Source organism: Polyergus mexicanus, unplaced genomic scaffold (genome assembly GCF_030449975.1).
Source record: "Polyergus mexicanus isolate NDT 795.1 unplaced genomic scaffold, iyPolMexi1.0 SCAF_1, whole genome shotgun sequence".
NCBI classification, from domain to species: domain Eukaryota; kingdom Metazoa; phylum Arthropoda; class Insecta; order Hymenoptera; family Formicidae; genus Polyergus; species Polyergus mexicanus.
In genome coordinates, this window is record NW_027223321.1 from 1,050,357 (window position 1) to 1,074,370 (window position 24,014).

The 24,014-nt window shown below is 34.8% G+C and overlaps 1 protein-coding gene across 2 annotated transcripts in view; it reads right to left on the reverse strand.

Annotated features, from left to right (window-relative positions):
• The window catches only part of Slip1 (SLo interacting protein 1), a 167,140-nt gene that overhangs the window by 142,112 nt on the left and 1,014 nt on the right, over positions 1-24,014 (reverse strand). The gene's annotated exons all lie outside the window — the stretch shown is intronic.

The following is a 24,014-nucleotide window of genomic DNA, read 5'->3' on the forward strand; positions in this document are numbered from 1 at the left end:
CGGAGAGCAGGAGCGCGGTCCAAATAAACGCTTTGAATATTTTTTTGTGCAATCCCAACACTCACGCCTTTCCGAAATTCATATAGCATTACATGCCGCAAATGCACCTTTCGTTCTCCATTTTTAATGATTTCTCTTATGCACAAATGGACTTATCTGAACAATGTCTGACGCTAAATTGACATAAGACAACGTCATCTATTCGGTGTAAGCAACAATTACCACACGAAAACAATAGAACTCCGCCATGCAGTAACTTAATGCCATCTATGAAAATCGGGCACGAACTTATGCAATCATCCAATAAAACCATTGAGAAATCCACCGAAAAATCGATCCAAAGAAAATTCAACGCGGTGCTCTTCAGAGGCGTGTCGATTTATCCATCTCTTCGCGTCGCGAATTTAGAATGCGAAATAACCGCGCACAACGACAAGGAACTTCGACTCGTAGTTCTCCCGGACCAAGTTTTGCCGGAGTCTTTCTACAAGCGAATCCATTATCGCCGTCGCTGAACAAGAACTCTCTCGCGAGAAAAATCTCCTTTTCGAATTACGTTAGTTCCGCCAGCAGCATCTCTCACATGGCTGCTTCTTTGCCAAACAATGAAAAAGACGCGTCGCGTAGACAATATCGAAAGAACAGGCGATAAATTTCGAGTTCGTAAACGATCGATCGTAAATTGACAATGTAAAAATAATATTATCCCAATTTTTTCAATAATTTTGAAAAAAAAAGAACCCCTGAATATTCGTTACCTGGACTCTCTTAGACATTTCTCGTAGAAAAGATTCCATCATTGAAGAACTAACACCCAAATTATCCCCTCGGTAACATCCGTGTAAGAAAAAAGAACAGGGAGAAAAGGAGAGAAAAAAAAACACTCCTGGTCTACGATATAAGCGAGCGTTCGAGATGCAACGAGTCTCGAGCCACCCCATGTGTGAACATATATATCGGAAAGCACACACAGGGGCATCGATGGTGCATCGATGCGATCTGAATATTCATACACGACAGAGCGAGGAGCCACCCCAGCCTTTTCCTTCCTTCCTTCCTTCCTTCCTTCCTTCCTTCCTTCCTTCCTCCACTTCTCCGCGCTTTTCACTCTAGATATATAATACCGTCTGTGACTACTGTGTTGTGACAGAAAGAAAAAGAGCCTGCGTATCTCTCTCATCTTGCAACGGTCCACTATTCGTAAATATCCACTATACTAATAAAATATCGAAACAATTATGTTACACAGCAACAATTCACCAACGTGCTTTTGAGGGAAATGTAAAGCCCCGTCAAGAAGATAATGCACTCGTTCATAGCCGGTAAACCTGAGTTGACAACGACATGATAAACGCGTCGACGATAACTGTAAGTAATTTTTAGCAACAATATAGTTGCATAGTCGCGCTGCCATGCGAGAAACGCGATTAAAATGATTCGCAATTATTGTGTAAAAGGCTGAGATTTCTTATTAGGATGTAAACAAAATGTGAAAATTTTTAGTACTAAATATCTAAATAAAGATTCGAATCAAGCTTTTCTTAAAATCCACTTGAGATTAAATAAAGAATAAGTTTTTATCTCTATTTTCTTATTCTCGAAATCTAATCCTCCAAAAAACTTTAATTTTTAATAGTTTATAACTAAAAAAAAAAAAAAAAAAAAAAAATTCCAAGAAAAAGAAAAATATATGTCAAACTGAAACTTGTATATAATAGAATAGTTTTCAGTCTCGCTAGAAAAAAGCGGTAAGATAATAGACGAAAGTCGATCTATGTGTTGGATATTTATGAAATTCCTGATGAGAGACTCTTCGCATGCCTCGGATTTGAATTTTTTTTCACGAATTCCCGATTCAACGGCGCGAAAATAATCGTCGGCTGTAAATGACAACCGTCGCGCGGCTGATATTCTATTTTTCTTGCCCGAGGAGTCGTTATCGTACGGGGGGATGGACGCAGCGAGGCGAGGAGGAAGCATATTCAATAATAGCATGCACGAACGACTCGTGGAAATTAATTTGACGACTCGATGCGACGCGGAGGCGTGCAAATGAGTAGATATGTTTAAATGACGACACGAGATGCACGGGGAGAATAGCGATCATATAATCGCGTGCATTCATTGTCGGCATTACTCGACGGTTGCGTAGAGATTCCCAAATACGATATTGTCAAATGTACAAAATTATCGATATAGTCTGTATGAATGTGCGCGTACGTCATGCTTTTCTCGTTATGAAATCAAACTCATTTTAAAGTATCCTATATTAACATCATTTTTAGAAAAATATTCCATTGCTATCATAATATTTTACGAAAAAATATAAAAATTTTTACAATTAAATTATTGGAAAATTATAGTTCTGCAAAGTAAAACGATATTGGGAAAAAAAAAAGAAACACCTGCAAAGGACATTTTCAATAATGTTAAAATTAATTAGCGTATAAATGCGTGTTTTTTATCTCATCATCTTATAAAATTATCGTGTTTGGAACGAATAGACTAAATGCAATTTCTTTTCAAAATTGTGTAATCTTTGTAACTGATGCGGGAAAACAGACGCGGAATGTCGATATCAATGAACAATAAAATTTCAATGTTTGCGGTTTGCATCCAGACTGTCTCGTCTCCCGCGCGCAAAAAAAAAGGGAGGAGGGGGGAGGGGGGGAGAATGTCAATCGGCGCATTATTATCGCTACTAAACCAGTTTTCATGTTCTAACGAGCATCGACCTCGGCGACGAAACGCGTCTCGATAGGTGCGAGACGTGCACGACAGAAAAATCGATATCCGTTAACGACGTCTTCGACTGTGCAAACGCTGTGCAGTTAATATATAACTAACAGCACAAGACACAGTCGCGCGTTCGATTGCAACTCGTTTAAATTGTTACTGCGCCATCGGTCAAAAGGCAATATAATTTCTAACGATAATTTCCTATATATATAATTAAATAATATCGTAATTTATTGAGTTATAATACTTTTGCGAAATAATTTGAAATATGTCGTGTCAACGATGTGTCAATATCAACGCGATAATGGTATCGCGGAAAGCGTAAATTGAAGGATAAACGAAAGGATGAGGAAGCGATGAGTGACGTTTAGCATGACTCGTAGTAAACGCGCGAAATGAAAAAGCATGCGAGTTCATGAAAAGAAAGAAAACAAACGATGGGATGATATAAATGCAAACTCCTTTAAAACGGTACGGTGAAAGACATAGGGAAATCACGCTTATCTTTATATTAATTCCAAGGTATTTTTCTCATTAAATACAGAAATTAATTATATTGAATTTTCTTTGTACATAATATTTCAAAGAGAACAGAGATTAATTCTGTCTGAAGAAATATTATACTTTGTGTACAGCTAACGCGTAAACAGGAGAAAAGTTTTATAATTGATTTGTTTTTTTTTTTCCACTTTTCGCCAATTTTCTGTTAATTACTCTCTTTAACGGAGAAGAAGCGACCACGATAGCGCATCATAAAACTCCTTATCGTAAATCAGCTTTATATTTTAATCTCGTTTCGCGACGAACTCAAACGCTTCTTATGAACTTTAAGCCGTTGTTCTATTTCCACGTCGCAAGGACAAAAGCAGAAACTCTCAAATGCCGCTATCAAAACACGGCACATTCGCGAACGAGCGAGAAAGAGAGAGAGAGAGAGAGAGAGAAGCAATAAAACTTTCCCAACAAACATTGAAAAACACATTTCGCAAAATATGACGTGAAAGATCCGTAAAATTCATGTAAAAAATCTTAGATTGTTCCCTTAAATTGATAAAATTTCTATAGAATAATATTTCGTTAATGCGGCCTTCTCTTCTATTAACAAACTCCATTACTTACTATATTTTTCATCACAAATATAAATTTTTAAGAAATTAATTAATTTATAGCTTTTTCATTACATTTAAAGATATCGATTATTAATTTATGTTATATCTTCCATATCAAAAATAATATTTTTAATTATTTTAAGTAATATAAAAAATATCTTTTAGTCATCTACAATTGAATAAAGTAAACAATTATTAAGTATAACATTAATAACATAAGCGAATATTCACTTGCAAGTAAAATATAAAATTAGAGATAAAATAAAAAAAAATAAAAAAAAATCTCATAAGTTTTTATCGTACTCAAAAAATACTACGAGTTTTTATTTTCATCCTATTTCCACAAGAGCGGACCTTTGTGCTCCTTTGTGAAGTTTAATCGTGAACAATTCCGAGGACAATACAGGGACATCATCGTTGTAGGGCCAATCGTGTCTGCCACATCGCTATAAAAACCTTCGTCACCGGAATGCGTCACGGATGCATCGGGATGGGTGTAAGAGCCCTCGAGCGGTTCTCGCGCGCGTGCCACGAGGTTAAAGGAGGTAGCCGTAGGGAAGGACGCGGTAGCATAGATAGCAAAAAGACCAGAACACACTAGCGCGGAGAACATCCCAGAGAAGGGTAAGGGAACAAAGGCGGAGAAGGTCGGTTTCATCGAGAAGGTGGGCTCCACTCGAGAGAGAGAGAGAGAGAGACGCGTCTAACTTCCGGTACATAGCCGGTCGAGAGATAGCGCGGCTTACCTTGTTTAGGGTAAGGTTACGATAGCGTTGTTCGTGTAGACTCCGAGTTCCGAGGAAGTTTATCGTTCGCTCGCTCTCTCTCTCTCTCTCTCTCTCGTCCAGAAAGCGCTTTCCCGTATCCAGCTACACTTACAAGACGCCGAAAAATTAAGATGCGTCTCGCGCAAAAAAAAGATAAATGCTACTCTTCCCATAAAAACGCTAATGTTGAACAAAAAAACGTTTAGCTAAAATATAAAGAATAAAAATCGCACGGATATTTTTGCTCTATTCGAAACGTGGCATAGGATCGCGTATATTATTAATGTTATACTTAATAATTGTTTATTTTATATTCAGTTCTAGATGAGTTTAAAAAGATATATATATTTTTTTTATAATATTTAAAATAATTTAAAATACATATTATTTGATATAGAAAATATATTAATTAATAATCGATGTCTTGAAATATAATAAATAAACCACATTAATAAATTAAATTTCTTTAATAATTTCTATTTGATGAGAAAAATTAATTTAAAGCGACGCTCTGTAATCGAAATACAACTCATTTCTCAATATATAAATATGAGTATACATATATAAATAAATTTTCCAGAAATATACAAAGAGAATCTAGTATATATAAGAAAGTTATTATTACATTACTAAACATAAATTTCCCAAGAAATACGTTTTCTCCTCAGGGATACGGTATATATATATATATATATATATATATATATATATATATGTACATATATATCTCACGCGTTGCTTCCGGGACTAATAACCGACACGATCGGCGATTAATTGAAGCGCCTTCGAGGAGATCGCCCAGACCTCTTGTTATCCCCTCACCGTCCCCTTAATTACAACGTATCCGGATGGAGCGAGCGCTCTTAGCGTGCCATCAGCAATAAACTGTCATTAAGTGTGAAAAGCGGGCCTCGCGCGCGATTTTTGTCCGACATTACCTTTGTCGTCAGTCGATAAAGAGCCGGATGCCTCCCCTCCCTCCTTTCCCACCAAAAGCCACGACGCGACTAAGAGGGCAATACACGAAACGGGGTTACAGGAACGCGGACCCCCTGCGGGCGTTCTATCGAGGGGGTTGTTGGAAACGTCATGCCACAATTTGTCGCCCCGATCCTTTCTCTCTCTCTCTCTCTCTCTCTCTCTTTCTTTCTTTTTTTTCTCCTTCTCTTGACACTCGAACCGGCTCCGAAAATATCGAATTGCACCGCGTCACACGCGGTACATGTGTACAAAACATATACTTGTGCGCGCGAAAGGCACGTTCTGTCGTTCGTGGCAGGCTGTAAATGTTTTCCTCTCGCGCTTTCCAACAGGGGGAGGCCAATGATGAAAGAATTCATATCACATGAACGGGATGCAATAGTGGAAAAAAAAAGGAGATCATATTGTGTGACCACAGTAATGAAAATTTCGTAAATTTTTTAATGCCTTGATAAAACATTTTTCTATCGTTTCTTTCATCTTTTTTTTTTTTTTTTTTTTTTTTTTTTTTTTTTATGTGTATCAAAAATTTTGACGATATTAGAATATTGCATCTCTGCTGGATCTTGTACTAAAATTAACATTTTATATATCCGTTTACACCAAACTTTCTAGATACGATATCGGTCCAGAGAGGACGAAGAGATTCGGGAAAGAGAAGGACTTGCGCAAACTCGCAGGACACGCCATACAAACAACGCAGAGGAAAACTGTACGGTGTTTACTCGTCGAGGTTTTTTTTTTTTTTTCCCCTCCATTGTTTGATCTCATGGGAAGTGGCGGGCGGATACAAATGGCAATGTGACGACAACGTCGGTGTAATAAGAGAGATACACAGAAGGAATCTTAACCATCCGGCGCGCAAGCTGCTGCTGTTGCTTCGTGCAACCTGATGCGATTTTTTTCTTAGTGTAATGCAATTTTAGAAAGATGTGGGAGTAATAAAAGTGACGTAAAAATATTCCTCTCGGTTCCTCAAGTACCGAGTCTCATTGCTTGGCCGATTTAATAAGACAGACTCATATCAATTCGGCAAACTAATCAAGAAACTTGAAGATCTCAAATTAAGATTATCGAAAGACTGTTTTTTTTTTTACCTATGTATATGCGTAGTTTAATAAAAAACGTTACTTATTAATTTTCAATATTCGTTAATCATTTAATTCATGATTTATAGGCAAAATATTTTATATTTCTTAATCTTGAGAAATTATCATTTGGAATAATTTATTTCTATAAAATATATATCCCATAGATTATACTTAAAATAAATATTTGCATTAATTTCATAATATATTACCATAATATAAATTAATATATTACTAGAATATGCGTAGTGTGTAATGCGTAATTTTACCTCCAGATATATAAACGAGAGAAACCGAGGCAATTCGAATCAGTAGAGCTTAGATCGTACATAATATACATATAATCTCTCTTGGCATTTTGGTCAGTAAACGGCAGGTAATCGCCGTATTTGGGAACATTGTACGAAAATATATCTAATTAGCTTTCTGCATCTCTATCTCCCTCTCTCCTTCTTTCTCTCTCTTTCGTTATGGATACGGCTGCATCCGGTCTTCGCTGATCCGACGATGATGCCGCCATTGCGGTGTAGTCGATGGGAAATGAGGCAACAGCTCCCCGCAGCAGTTACGTTAATTAGTAATTATCCCGTACGTGCGCACGGTGGCAACGTCTAAACTAGTAGGCAAGTAGTCTAATACCCCCACGTTTGAAACGCTCGCCAAACTGCGTCTCCTCGCTCTCCTTTATCTCGGTCGACGCTTCGAGGTCTAATCAAGAAGCGCGGGCGATGATGACGTGATATCCGGCTGCGGAATTAATCGCGCAAAATTGCTATACTTCGATCATGTCGTATTTCAAGATCGATCGAACGGCACTTTGCGAATTATCAATAACCCTTGCTATCTTTGCATCGTGCTTTTCATTCGTGCTTGTGATGATAAGAATAATACGACGAATGATGGAATTGCATCCCGGTATTCGTAAAGATTTTCGATTTATTAAAAATAATAGTGATACTTATATATACATCTTACAGTGCTAATATCGTTATTAGTGATCTTAATGATTATTATTATGTAATCGATTCTGGATATTTTAAATTATTGTTGAATTATATTTAAATATTTAATATTATTATATTTAATATATATTTATTATATATTTAATATTTGAATTGTATTCTAAATTATTGTTGAATTATATATTATTATTATTCCTAAATTTACACAGCTTCATGTTAGAATAAATGCGACATGAGCTGTGTGACATTTCCTTCCGTTCGTTTTTTGTAACTCAGAATCTGTAATTTAGAATAAATATGCTAACATTCGAGTTAATCGTAGTTGTATCTCGTATCCTGTTTCACTTTGCGATCGATGGCGCATCCGCTAGATATCCTAGTTTAAAGCTCGATATTATTAATCTTAAGCAAACCTGGTTCAGAAACTGAAAGTAACTGATTAAGCTTGCGCTCGAATACATAATATATCGAAAGGTTGCAAGTTAAGTGCGTGGCATGAAGATTGCACTCTACGAAATTGCAGCCCGAGTATTCACCGAGAAAGATCTATCCTAACGAAATTCGAGCTCTCGAAGAACATCGCGCGATAACATAATGGCCGCTTCGAAAAAGGGGTCGAAAACGCGTACGCGCACGCGATCTTGGAGCGAGGAGGACGACGAAAACGATTGTCATTACATGTATTACCCGCCTTGCCCTGCGTCTTGAATCCTCTTCCGAGAGTAACGGGAGGAGGATTCAACCATCGTAGCTCGGGTTGAATTTTTCGCTCCGATGGAAGCGCACTTAGCCGTAGGCGGTTTAGACACGAGGGAGGGAAACGTGGGGTCGAAAGCCAGGGACGGATATACAGGGTGGGGCATTTATATTAAGACATCTAAATATCTAAAAAATAAAGCAAGATGGAAAGAAATGTTTCAGACAAAAGTTGTTCGGTTCTAAGGGGATCGTAAGATGGTGCCATTAGTTTGACCTTGGATGGAGGCGCTTCGGAGATTTCAATGTCAATCTTGTTTTTTTAAATGGAAACACCCCAATTTGTTTTACATAAATCGATTCCTTGCAATATTCTGCATAAAAAGTTATAGGGGTATGATGGCCAAAGGTTTAATAGTTTATGAGATATTTTATACTTTATTTTATTACTTTACTTCGACATAATTTTACATAAATTATAAAATATCTCATAAAATTATTTATTTTGCAATAATGTTACCTTAATATTTTTAGCTCAAAAAATGAGAGACATCAATTGGTGTGAAGAAAATAAAACAAGATTGACATTGAAATCTCCGAAGCGCCTCCACCCAAGGTCAAACTAATGGCACCATCTTATGATCCCTTAGAACCGAACAACTTTTGTCTGAAACATTTCTTTCCATCTTGCTTTATTTTTTAGATATTTAGGTGTCTCAATATAGATGCCCCACCTCGTAGAATATTTTCGATGCACTATCGTGAAATCGAAAATTAAATTATACACTAAATCGAAAATAGAAACGACGCGAAAATCAATTTATTCGCCGGAATAAAAAAAACCTATGTTGACACAAAGTAACGAATAACATCAATTTTTATTAAAACTTTTCACGCTTTATAGTCTATTATAGGAAATAATATTTCGTCTTTCAAAAAGAAATTTCATTAAAAATTGATCGAATAATCAAAGAGATGATTAAAAATTAATTAAATAGATACTATGTTGCCACACGTCCGTCCCTGGTCGAAATGAAGCAGACGGAAGCAGAAGAAAGTAAAACGGGAGCAGGAAGAGGGAACAAGAAAGAAAAAGAAGATCCGCGAAAATGCTGGAAATGCTGAAATCTTTAATCGCTGTGGCGACAATTTGAGACGCTCGACGATTACTATACTTGTTTGTTTTTAATCGGAAATGAAAGAAAAAATTTTTTTATTTGTTTTTCATCTTGCCACTTTAATAATTGAGAAAACCAATTATGGACGTAAAATTTGACATCATGTATATAAATTTCGAAGAGAATGCAATTTTTTTTTAAATGATATTTTAATTCTTCTGCATAGAAGAACAGAAAAGAGATATTGTGCTTGATAAATTTCTTTTTCTAAAATTCTTTAATAATTGAAGCTATCTTTAATAATTTAAATTCATAAAATAATTTTGCTCCTCAAAAAGAAATAAATTCCTGGATATGCGTGGCGACATTTATATTCTCGCTTACATCGAGTTTTCAAATATAAATGCGGCGAGAAAACCAGATAGAGATAAAACGGCTGATTTAGATCTTCCCTCACTGGAATCTTACCGAATGCAATTACACTCTCCATGTCAAACTTTCGTCAGTTTCCCTTCCGGATAGACGGTAAAATAAAGTTACGCGTACGATGGGCCGCGATAAAGAGCACGACGCTAAGCTTCAACATTCGCGATCGTAAAAGAAACGAGGACGTTCCGTGATTTTGCGCGCGGGTGAGCTTCACGCAATCTAACGATTCCCAGCGAAATTGCGCGCAATTTATGCCACGTAACATGCAAATTTCGGCGAGAGAAGGCATTAGATTTCTGCGCGACGACATTTATAATGCATCTATTAAAAGTAGATCACGAAATCTCGCCTTACCGCAAACATAAATTCCTATAATCAATAATTTCTTACACAAAATTATGAGCAATTCTCTAAGAGCAATTTTATTCTTAAGAGTCTATTTATGTTTAATGTAGAGAAAGCAGAATAATTCGCAGTTAATTTTATTCTCTTTAATTACAGACTTTTAATCATTTGAAAAAATATAAATTATACACATGACATTTAATAAAACTTTCCGAAAAGATCATATTACAAGAAAATTTTGTTTTATAAAAAAATATTGAAAATTTATCAATAATATTATTTCAATCAGCAATATTTAAAAAAGATACTAAAAAATTAAAAGATATGAAGATCATTGGACGATCATTAGTCGATACAAATGAATGAATAGTCTGACAAGAACGAGGCAACTCAGGGAGGAGAAAAATGAGAAGCAAGATCTCTAAGATCCCCCTTTTATTGGCGCAAATGGCAATTAGTTCGAGAGCCCCAAGAGCGTCTGGCGAAAAAATAATTAAAACACATCATTTCATCATCTCCTTTAGATCTAACGAACCTTGCGTGCCTCCTTGCCACCCTGTCTGTCACGGCACCACGTAACATCCCCATTACAAGACGACAAGCAGCAAATTAATTGCAGATCTAGCAGTGCGCTCGTTGCGCATCAACGTGCGCATTCAACTGTGTCTGTGAATATATAGCGACGGCTAAAAGTAATGGAATCATGGATATAACGTATGAGAAATGCTAGAAACACGAGATGATTGCTAATCAACGCAATATGCTTTCACGCGTGATCCTAAAAGATTGTACAAAAATATTAAGTATAAATATAAAAAAACGCTCATTATAATTCGATAACGATCGTTAATATTATAATAACAATTAATAGATTTCAAGAATACAGATTAATCGAAGAGATCAAAGCAAAAAAAAAAAATAATAATAATTATCAGTGAAAAGAATTAATGAATTGAAACATCAAAATTATATGAGGTCAACTGCTCTCAAAATACATCGCGACATAATATAATACAATATTTTCAATATCCAATACAATTGCATTTAACAAAGTAAAACTAATTATATTTAAAAAAAAAAAAAATTTGCATGTTATTGAGCGTCGAGGATATATCAATATATTTTCCTGAACGAGAGATATCCGTGTTAAGAGAACTTAAATTTCGAATGTACAATTCAGGTGTTCGATTATGTTCGTTTGCTCACGTTTAACGTTAAATGCACGGAATTTGCGTCTGCTCCTCAACGTTGCGTCGGGTAAATTTCGACGATAACAATGGTTTACGTCTCGTGTGTGTGTATATATATATATATATATATATATATATATATATATATATATATAGTCGCGCACGCTCGTCACCTCGTTTCTCGCGTTGCGAATCGAAATTACATATTCGGCGTTTGCGTGCGAAACCATCGCCGATATTTGTCCGCGTCAAACGATGCAAGATGGCACGAGAGCAATCATCGTTAACATCGCCGCGCCCGATAACTAGAACAACAATAAACGCCAGCTGCACATGACCGTCGATGACCCGGCATGCGGCACTTTGCTGCCCTCCCGTTATATTTAATACGAATACTAATCTATATTTATGCACTGTGTTATACAAGCGTGCGTATCGGCTGCATCTGTGCATAAACAGATTAAAGATGTTAAAAGACATAAAATATTAATTAAATATACGTAAGAAAATATTATATAGAGAAGTATTTTTCAAGTGCAAACAATATAAGATATTGAAGAAGTTTAAAATTTAAAAATACTCTACACACAAATTATACATAAAATATAAATAACTGAAATATTAATTATATTAGTTATATTAATTATTATTAATATATATAAAATATAATTAAAATTTATATAAAATATTATTATATTTGTCCACTATATCATATTATATTTAAAAAAAAAAAAACATTAACTATATCCCATAATTTATATGTAATTATATTTAGGTTATATATCCCTAATTATCTCAATTTTCATAGAAAAACATAGGAAAAAATATAATTAAAAAATTGAATAAATTTTTCTCTTCATCTTATATTTGCTATCCCATCGCTATATCCTCTTTATATCCCTCGTTTTAATATCCCAAAATAACGAAATAATATGAAGGGTACGGCGCGCGGGCGCGAAGATACACAAAGGGCGATAAATTGTCAGCGATAATTCTAATAGTATAGCCGTTTACGTCGATCGCGGGAACGACGGTGGTCCTTTCGTCCGCGATGGGAATTAATGCCCCACGACGGGGATTTATCGGTGCTTAGTCATTCGTGAAACTTGAATGTAACTTGGGAAATTCGCCAACGCGAATTTATGGTCAGGCATGGACGGATATCTGAGAGATAGGTAAACCGGCGCCGGCGTGTCTGCTAGCGAGCGAACGGTCCTAAACTCCCGCACGATAATTGCTCGGTTACGATAATCCCGACGGCCGCCGTCGAGACGCGGCGCGGCGGGGCGGCACGTGATATGCATTTAAATTGCGTCTCGATATTAAAGCGAACGCGCGGATCTCTCATCGTCTAATGAATTTCGCGTACGCAACACGCGCCCTAAATTTACGGACATACTGGTCTACCTGTATATTCGACTCGTGCGTAACAGAGTCTCTCATCGCGCGCCAACTATTCTCTAAATCGACACGACGATTGAGTGAGGAGGGCGCTTAAGTAAACAGATGCGATTTCATTAAAATTCGCGTAAAAAAACTTTTCACAAAACTACAAGATTTTTAATTTAATATAAATATATGATTTTGATACGACAATCCTGTAAGCAACGCGGAAAATAATTTTGGAAATCTAAATTTGTTCAATGATGTATAACTGATGAATAAAAAAATCTGAGTTTTATATAAACGTTAATAAATTTAATTTATGAAGATTTCCAGTCAACCAAGATTTATTAATATTTTCAATTCGCAACAAATTTAATCGTATTTCAATCCGATTATTTTACCACGGGAAAAACTGCAAATTCGTTTCGATATATTTCTACCGGTTCTATCTATTTCTATTTGGCTTATCTGTTGTAATACACGTGTATATTAAAGCGTGTATGAATTTTCTTGTCCTTGAACGCGGCTCTTTTGATCGTTTTGAGAGCATTCAGCGGGTTATGTACAAAAGAACAGTGGCTACGACACGTTTCGGCTCTTGTATTCCGGCCATGTGGCGTCGTAATAAAGTTACATTCTTTCTATTTGTGAGACTACTTCGAGACCACCCAGAAGACACCGGCGGAATAACAAGTCAGAGTTGAGAGACACTGGCTGTGTTTTAATACGTGCAACGGATATCCGCGCGAGCGCAGAAACGACAGAATTTGCGCGTCTCTAATTTGATTTATTGCAATAATCCGTGAACCTGTGGAGAAACCTGGGAAATAATGTTAATGATTTTCAAGCCCTCCCGAGAGGATTCTCTTTATCGAGTGAGTTATTAAATCTTATTAACCGATCCACAAAATTAAATCCATGTAAATTTCAATTTTCCACGCGAGATCATATCGAAGCGCGAGCAAAAGAGTAGTTCGATTGTTTTTAATCGACCAATCGTAAAAATCTCGAGGGTATTTAATGGAAGAAGAAAAAATCTCTCGAGCAAAAATAATCATATTTATATCATTCTTATGTTATCATTTATATATTGCATTTATATTAATTTATATATTTAAATTAATAACGAATGCAAAAGCAACTTTTCTCTCCATACGCTCGTCTTTGTATACAAATATATATTTTGCTCAATTCAATATTTGTGTTATCATTTCGCGCATTCTCGCACGCACGTTAGAGATTGAAAAAGAAATTAATTTTTTTTAAATTTATATACGCAGTGTTTAAAAATGTAAGCGTCGCGCATCGACAATGAGTACGCTTGGTTGCGTTACATTCAAAGATACGTCTGGCAGAAATTAAACGCGGCTCTCGAGGACCTCATGCAAATCTCATGCGTTTCCGCTTATCTCTGCGATAACAAAGCAAGACGAGATTTTCCGCGCGCGCTGTTGCGCTTATTACATGCCTTTGTTCTTATGCAACGATGTCACGTGCGACTCCTTACCGTAGGAGAGAGAGCAACGTCATCTCTGGCTAATGCAGCTTTCCCGCCATCTCTCCTCCCCCTTTTCCTTCTCCTGTTTTCCAAGAATCGGCGAAAATGCATCCATAAAACGCATTTGTATGCACAAACAGCGATGAATGTTATAGCTTCTCGTAAGCAACGACGAAAAGGGAACGGAGGTGCGAATGGGACTAATAATTTTTAGCGACGTGGAAAAACAGAATCGTAATCTTTTGTTTACTAGGTCGTTCTCCTCTCATGGCCACGTTTTCGGAATTTTAACGTTCGCAGCGCGAACCAAGGGACGAAAAGTGTGAACGCTTCGCGTAAACAACTTTTTCGATTAAAATTAAAATTCGATTAAAGCCCCGTTGCAATTCTCGTCAAAATTGAGGTGCGCCATGAAATTATGATCACAATTGATAGAATGCAGCTATTTCAAAAGCTTATTAATCTGGTACGGAGATGAGGTTACTCATAATCAAATAATTAATGTTTTTTTTTTATAATAATAATAAATGCATGCATAATCAGTTTTTATCAACTGGGTTAAATAAAATATATAAAAAAGAGTATAAGAGAGAATTTTGATTTTAAATTTAAAAAATTTTATATTTACAATTTTTTTTTTTTTTTTTTAATTTATCAAATCCCTGTGAAAATTGTTCACTATAAAACAATTAAGATTCGACTTAAAGACTTTTATTGTACATGCAATGAAAATTCCAAAAATGTATATAAGATATATTATTACTATATCTTTTTTAATTGAATGACTCTTCATGAATAATTATCAATAATTTCTTATTGTCATTATTACAAATACTATTTCACGTAAACAATGTCATTATATAAAAATAAATGAAAAAAAAAAAAAAATGTCGCCGATGAAACCAATATGAAAGTCTCTGCGCGAAACGGGCGGGCTACTGATGAAACGAGGCAGAGGAAACAGATAAACAAAATGTTACGTACAAGCCACATTTTCTTGAAAAAAAAAAAAAGAAAGAAAAACAAGGAAATCGTCCTATTCGTTGCCAAGACTCAATCGTTAACATACCCGGCAACAACATCTCTCATGGCCGACTCTGTGTTTTTGTATTCGTTTCAATATGGTGCGCCAGATTCTCCGAGGAAAAAAAGATGTCCGTTCACATTCTCGATCGTGTGCGGTAGCGCTTATATCTCCGACACAAATGCGAGAAATTGTCATACTCGTGAAAATGCGGAGCAATTTGCTGCCGTTCTATTACATGGGCGAACGCGATGCAGTAATTTGTAAAAGCGAAATTTTTAACAATAAATAGAATATGCGATACATTCTTTGGCTTTTGCGTATCTTAGCATAAATTATCTTAGCACAAATTATCTAAGCATTCATGATGACAAAATCTTCACTATTAAACAATTAAAATTTGATTTAGACTTTTACATATGTAAAAAAAAATTCCAAACTTATATAAAATATATTATTATTATAACTTTTTTAATTGTACAATTCCAAAAATAATTATCAATAAATTCTAATTATCATTATCACAAATATTATTTCGCGCAAATAGATTTGGTTCAGATAAGAGAGAAATATTACTCTCCCATGAATCTATATATCTATATTTTCTTTTTACTTTAAACAATTTTATTGCCATCATTCTGAATTTGCTCTAACAATAAGATTTAGATAATTCGCTAATAGAATTTTGGATGATATATATATATATATTGTGCTCAATGATTAAGATTCAAGTAAAGATGAGCACTGGCGAGCGTTGAGCTATGTAAATGTAAAACATCACGTCGTTAAAAAATGTCTGAGGCCAATGTGGGCCTCTTTCGAACATTGCCGAGCGGTTTCGGATGACGGCGGAACAAGACCGACACGACACACGATGGCAAAAAGAACGGCGTGTCATAAAATCATCATCGGTACGATGGCTATTATGGAAATGATGATGGTAATTGTCGGAATCGGCGAAGAAACGCGAAACGCATATATATATATGCAACACTCGAACACGCAGCACGCGGGTGACGACAATTTGCGTATGGCAATTTTCATTTCATTACATCTTGGTCCCCCCCGTTGTGCCCCCTCTCGCCTTGTTATGCACCACTTCGGGAACAACGTGCGCGGATTTTTAACGGCCACTTTATATACGCGGGTCGAAAGATTGCTTCTCTCCCTCTCGTTACGGACGTAATGCCGTTGTTACGACACGCGGTATTCTTACTCCGGGCTACGAAACACCGTGCATAAGTTCGCTTCGTTCATTAGGCGATCGAGTAAAACCTCATTAATTTAATAGAGCCAGGTGCGCTTAACGATTAAACGCACTATATTAATTCAAGAGATCTCAAAATTTCATATTTTACGTATAATAATAAATGTTATAATATTCCTTCCCAACGCGTTAAGTTTTCAATATAAAAAATTCGATATAACAAGATAAAATTTATCAAACTCTTAATTCCAAAATCTAAACAGTTAAAGTATTCGTAGAAAGAAAATATCCGCAAATGTATAAGTTGCATTAGATATTCGCAAACGAATAACACAATTCTTATTTGACGCGCGCACGCGAGAATAATTTCGAGCCTAAAAATATTTAAATAGTCCGCGCGAATTAGACATACATATTTAATCGTGTCAACAACAATTATTTATCGCGACAAACGCAACCCATCGTGATTGTGTCGCAAATAAAACTCATTTAATCTCAAGCACTCTATTCTCACGCTCACATCGGCAAATGAAAGGAAACAAGAACATACTCGACTGTATGCCACAATAAGGTTGTACATGAGGGTAAGCATTTATTGCCAGGCACTTATTTTAAACGGTTTATCGCCAACGGTGGTGCTCCACGGGGCATTTCGCTCTTGACTCATTATGAACGTCGGGGAATTTTATTTATGTCGTTCGTTTCTATTCCCCCCTCCCCCTCCCCCCACGTTCTTCGCCCTCGACACGAGCATCTGCGAGCCATCGAAACTTTCGTGAAATCGAGAATTCAAACTAATCCAATTGATAGATTGTAAAATAAAAATTGATAAAAACATCACATAAATGGGAATAAAATGACTAAGCGATATAACACTTGCCCCTTAATTTCTAACATTTATTAACTTTCGAAATATCTCATGGAAAAATTTAACCGCGTTAAGTTATTAAATTTAAATTATAACCAAAAAGATTTTTCTTGAAATTTACATTTTTTTTTTTTTTTTACCGCTTTTCGACACGTATACAAATTTATATTGTAATCAGTAACGTGTTAAGATTATCGGTTAAACGATAAACTATTTCGCAAAATTAAACGCAAAGGATAAATTTAATTTTCTTAGGTATAAATCTGATCGTTGAAAAATTTTGCGCGACCGCGTACGGATTAAAAAATCTCCGTGTTTGCGCAAAACTTTGGCGCACGAACGCTTCAAAGAGGACTAGCCATGAAGCCGCATGATAAATGCGCTCGTGATCGAGTCGGAGATAAATGAGGTAGAGGCGCGTGTGTGCACGTGACATGTGGGTGTCTGCGCACGGGCTCGTTCCACTACGCATTTACATACACGCACTCTCTATTTCTCTCTCATTCCACATTTATATATCTCTCTATATTCGCTTATAGATTACATGTATGCCTCGGCCATGTATTTTTTTTTTTATATTCCGACTTTAAATACACTTCGCGGGGAAAAGGCTTTACTTTCTGCGTCATGTAAACAACTACATTACATTTGGGAAAATCAAATACTTTATATATAATTAATAATCGAACTTCTATATCGTTCTCTTTTCCATAGATATGTTCTTATGTAAATTGTAAAAATTACGATTAATAGTCTTTTTATATGCCTATGTCACAAATATCTTAATATTCAGTTATTTTGATAGATATTTTTTATTCAAATATTAAATACAAACAAAATTTTTGATATATTTTCATAAAATCAATACTTTGTAATTTTATAAATTTCGGATATTTAATATTAAATTATCATTACCGATATTCTTGCTTACATATAATTAAAATGAGATATATATATAAAATTTAGATACTTAAATAATATAAATCAAAATATTTAGTATTATCGTAACGCGATATTGAAAAATTTCAGTATTAAAATTTAATTAATGTTTAATTTTGAGATGTCGGCAGTAAATAAGTCAATAGATGAGTGTTTATACCATCAAATTAGCAATTTATTGTTTAATTGTTATATATCACAACGTTTTCAAACAAATTAGAATTTGATCGTGACTTTGATTGGTCAGCGCCTGATATTCTGCATATCGAAAAACGTGTAAGAGAGAGAGAGAGAGAGAGAGAAATAGCTGAAATGTTCTTTATTAAAAAATAACTCTCAAAAGGACACAGAGAATTTAAATAACATATACGATAGATTGATAAAGGTCGTTTAGTTTTTTTCAGTATCTGAAACAGAGAGGTTGACACAGTGTCGTTATGACATATCGATTTTTCTCTTTCAACTTGTCAACTATAACAGGCACATAATTTTGTTTATTTCACTTCTGTAACGTGCTTATCATTATTTATAATATTGTAATTTTAGTTCACTTGATAAAGACGAAAATTATACGGTCGAAACGTTATGCTATAAAAATCAAACAATAATAAATTGCCAGTTTAGTCGTATAAATAATACTCGTCTATTAAAATTTAAATATTAAAAACAAATAAAATTTGATTATTACGTGAAAAAATATAATCTAAAAAAGAAAAATATTTTATTTAAATAGTACTGTGTGGAGATCCGAGGAAAATAATCAGGACGAAAATAAACACGCGGAAAGATATTCCATAAAAAGAGGTCCCCCTGTATCTCGCTTCGTGACGAATGGCTTGATATGCATTAAACTACCAGCAGCTCCGTGGAAACCCGTTTATCATTGTTTATCGTACACCTGGTTTCTCGGAATGATAAGCGTGGGTTGAGCCATAATGATGCCAACGTACTTACCGAGGCAAATGCACTCGGCTAGTGGATACCGCGACTACGTCACATAACGTTATTTGCAATTGTTGTGCCACACGATACTAGGTACATACGTACGTACATACATAAGTAAGCACGCGCCTTGAAATTCCAATATTGCGACTGCAAATCTCGGGGACAAGAAGAAAACGACGAAACTCTATCAGACGATCGTAACTTTCTTCCTTCAGTCGGAACGGAAATTGCGAATTTCCACTCGCCACTTCGCGTTACCCTCGGCATCAATTATGTATCTTACTGCAGAATCCTTGCACGAAATCGTACACATCTCTTTCATCGTGAAAATTACAGGCTTTAATCTCTCAATATCTCTGAATATTTTACCATCTACTTTGTGATAACGATTATCAAAATATAATACAATGAAAAAATAGATGATGAAAAGTAATATACATAATATATATATATTGTTCAAAAAATATATCAAATTAATAAATCTTACTTAAAGAATGAATTCGAAAGATGTATATTTTCTACAATTACATCATATTAAAATTAACTGTAATAAAATATCCGTATAAATCGACTCCGTATATATCATCCTAATTTTATCCGGCGGTGATATATCATAAAAATATCACATCGCGACGCTATTAAGAAGTTTTCCGCGCATCCCCCCGTCTTCCTTCCTTCGTGTCCTCAAGCATAAGCGTAAACTACGGGGAGAAGTTTGCAAGAAGGATTCGCCAACTCTCACCGAAACGGTATCGTCATCGACGCTGACGACGACACGATCAACTTCCATGGTTATATCCGGGAGTGGCATCTTTGAAAACGAAGATATCGCAAAGCGATTTTCCGTGCGCCCAAAATATCCATAAAAGTGAAAGTAGCTGGAGGAAATAGTTGATTTTTTGTATATATACTTGTATAAAAGAATTGTATCATTTTAATAATACTTGATCATGAAAAAATATTTATCTACATTATAAGAGCACTTCTCGATAAAATTAAAATTCACGAAATCTAACATTTCATGCGTAACGCAAGAAATAGTCGAAAAGTTTGTATAGGGAAAGTATTAAACGTAAACAGCGCTAACGAAAGCTAATTAATAAATTCTATATTTAAAATTTATATTTCACGTTGCATTTTAACTATATAATCTCGATATTAAAATATAGTAGCCTCAATTGTTATTTTATTTCCTAAAAATAAAATGTTTCATTTTTGTCAAATAGTTAAATATGAAAAATGACAAATGTCGATTCAAAATATCATATATTCTGTATGCCCTCCACCTCCCGATATTTTTAAACAGAATCAACACAATTTTTCATTATTTCAAACCCGACATGCCGGAAATATTTTATTCGCAGATTGCGCAAGAAAAAAAATTATGAAATGTCACTGAAACTGACCGAGAACCAGCTTTATCTCCATGAAATACGCATGAGTGGCAGTGCGAGAACGGAAGTGCGAAACGTGCCATGCAAAAATGCAGATGTTCACCGTGGCAAAATTCCGACGCGACAAGCAGCGATAACTGGAACTTGGCGTCATTCGGTCGGTAGTAATTACATAAATATGTCCGAAAGAAGGAAAGCAAAAAAGGATAAATAGATAAGATAGAGGATAAAGGATAAAGTGTAAGCGATCTCTTAACTTAGCGGAGAACGTTTAATCCTTGTGACGCGATATAAAATCATTTACCTCCTTAATCCTTAAACTTCCTCTTTCAATAAAAATGAACAAAGGCTTCAATAATTAATGTACAAAAAAAAAACAGGCTAATGAGAGCCTAGAGCTTTATTCGCGCTCTGTTTTCTGAGCTAGGATCTCGTTAGCCTGTTTTTTCGTTGTATTGTGTATATATATATATATATATATATATATATATATATATATATATATATATATATATATATCGTTTGTTTTAGATCTTTAAACTTCCCGAGTAATATGCTCCGCGCCCATTCACCGTAATTGGATCATCTTTTTATGCGGAAGAAACAAATACCTAATCCGCATCTCGAGTCGGAAAGAAAACGGAAATGAGGTGGAAAGAAAATGAGAATTCCAAAACTTCAACAACTTCGTAAAAATTGTAGCGAATTGAGATAAACGGCATGAGATAATGGAGCCTCAACCAATACATCAAATACATTAATACGTTAACACGTAATGGTTATGAAAAAAATAATGTTACATTTATTAATTTATAATTATTCGACATCGATTTGTATTTATAGAAAATTACATTTCGCAATGTATATAAAAAAAAAGAATCAAATAAATGTATGAAAAAATTACATTTATTTACCATCTCGTATCATATATAACGAGCCTCTTAATATTTGATAAAAATATTGTATCTTTAGTAATCTCTATACGTATACCTCTTTTAGAAGCTTTAGAACTTTTGCAAATTTGTTAATCGATATATTCAACGTCGATGCGCGAATGTTTTGATGCGCAACATCGAGGAATTAGCGATTTACACAAATATTGCGCCTCGCGAAAACTTATTCGAATTCATATAATGTAAGATATTGACGCAAAATATTCGGATATCGCCGTTCGTAGAAAAAAATGTGTCACATACGTAAAACATTTTCAACAGCGAGCTTTTCGTTGAATTTCTATAATTTTCACCGAATGCATCGATCGCAATCAGTAATTTCCAATATTTTTCTGCCGTGCGCGTATAATTGCGCTTGCGTGCCCGTAATTGCGTAGCGATGTAGAGATAGTTTTCCAGCTGACTATGTGTCAATTTTCAACACGCGAAAGGTAAAATAAGTAGTCGGGCTTCTCTCGGCGATTTTCGGCGGATATATTGGATTCGACATAACACGTAGCCGTGATGCTGTCCCGGCGCGAGATATTTGCGCAATACGTTGTACAAATATTCATTTTATATCGGAGCGTTTTCGGAGCTTATTCGACGCGCCAATGGCAGCGAGTCGCTTAATGGCGCGGTATTTACGTCTGGACCACGAGAATCTATAAACGTCATGTGTATTATTACTCGCGATGTAAATGCATCGTAATGTGTCGAGCGGTGGGACGCTTTCGAATGTAAACGTTGCGCTCGAGAGCGAGCATTTATAACGTGTTAAAATGTAATCTCGGCGAATAGACATTGTCATCCAACGACCGTTATTCAAATCGTGACACGGCGGAGGACACGGAAATGGATGTGATCAGCGCTTAATCGATTTCGTTCTTGTCTACAGTGTGCTCGGCCTTTACCACACACAGGATCGGGAAACAGCATTATTAACTCACTATGTAGCTTAATGCCATTTCAATATAACGCTTTGTACATTCCTATCTCAATTTATATCGATTCCCGCGTAAATCGCATTTTTATCTCGAATCATTTTTATCAAAGTAAAATCATAGGAAACCTAACGTCCTTTTCTATATCTATAATTAACTCCAACGAAATTTTTTAAATATTGTATATATTTCCCTTTCAATCGTATTAATTTACGAAATATTGTACCATGATTGCGTGCTTATTGTGTTTCTATATTAAAAGATTTATTTTCAAATTATTTCTAAAGTCGTTTTTTTAAAATAACAGAATAAGATGAGAATGTATTAATATTCCTGCAAAATTTTGATAAATAAAATAATTCATTATTAATTATTAATTAAATAGATTTATCAATTATAAAAATCTATTTTTATATTATTTCTAAAGACATTTTTTTTTAAATAAAAGATTAAGATGAGAACGTGTGTGTGTATCAATATTCCTGCAGTATTGTGCAAAATTTTGATAAATAAAATAATTGATTATTAATTATTAATTAAATAGATTTATCAATTATAAAAATTTATTTTTAAATTATTTTTAAAGACGTTTTTTAAAAATGAAAGGATAAAATGAGAATGTATTAATATTCCTGCAGTACTGTGCAAAATTTTAATGAATAAAATAATTGATTATTAATTATTAATTAAATAGATTTATCAATTATAAAAATCTATTTTTAAATTATATTTAAAGACGTTTTTTAAAAATGAAATATTAAAATGAGAATGTGTATTAATATTCCTGCAGAGCAAAAAATTTCGATAAATAAAATCGTTAAAATGCGCACACACACAAATTCATAAAAGAATGATCATAATGAACAAAGTTTACTATGATTATTTCGATAGTAATCGAGTTGAAGGTCGATATCGCGTTGCCAGGCACGATACAAACGAGTTAACGAGTGGATTGCTCGTTTTTGTTCGCGCAACATGTTCGTAACTTCCTATATACAGGCCGAGTGCACGACTCGTCTCAAGAACCATGATATGGATGCGGATAAGGCACGTTTGGCGCGATGAATACTCGAGAATACAACGTGGTGTTTTTTACCCTTCGCGAAAAAGCCCACTCGTGTCGCGTCTGTTCGTTGAAAGATCACAAACGACGATTCGGTTTTCTCGCAAATTTCACAAACTCGGAAAATTTTTATTTCGACACATTACGTGTAGGAAAGATAGTAATATATTAAATAATAATTAATTATAAATTAAATAATTAATATACACAAATATATTAATAACATATTATTAATATTTAATTAATAGTAAATTAAAAATAAAATATATCATATTATTATATAATACAATAATCTCTCGAACAGGACAAGCAATGTGGAAATATTCCAAAAACGAGACAAACGATTTCTTTACGCGTTGCGATATCTCTAGATTGGCTTGTTATACAGCA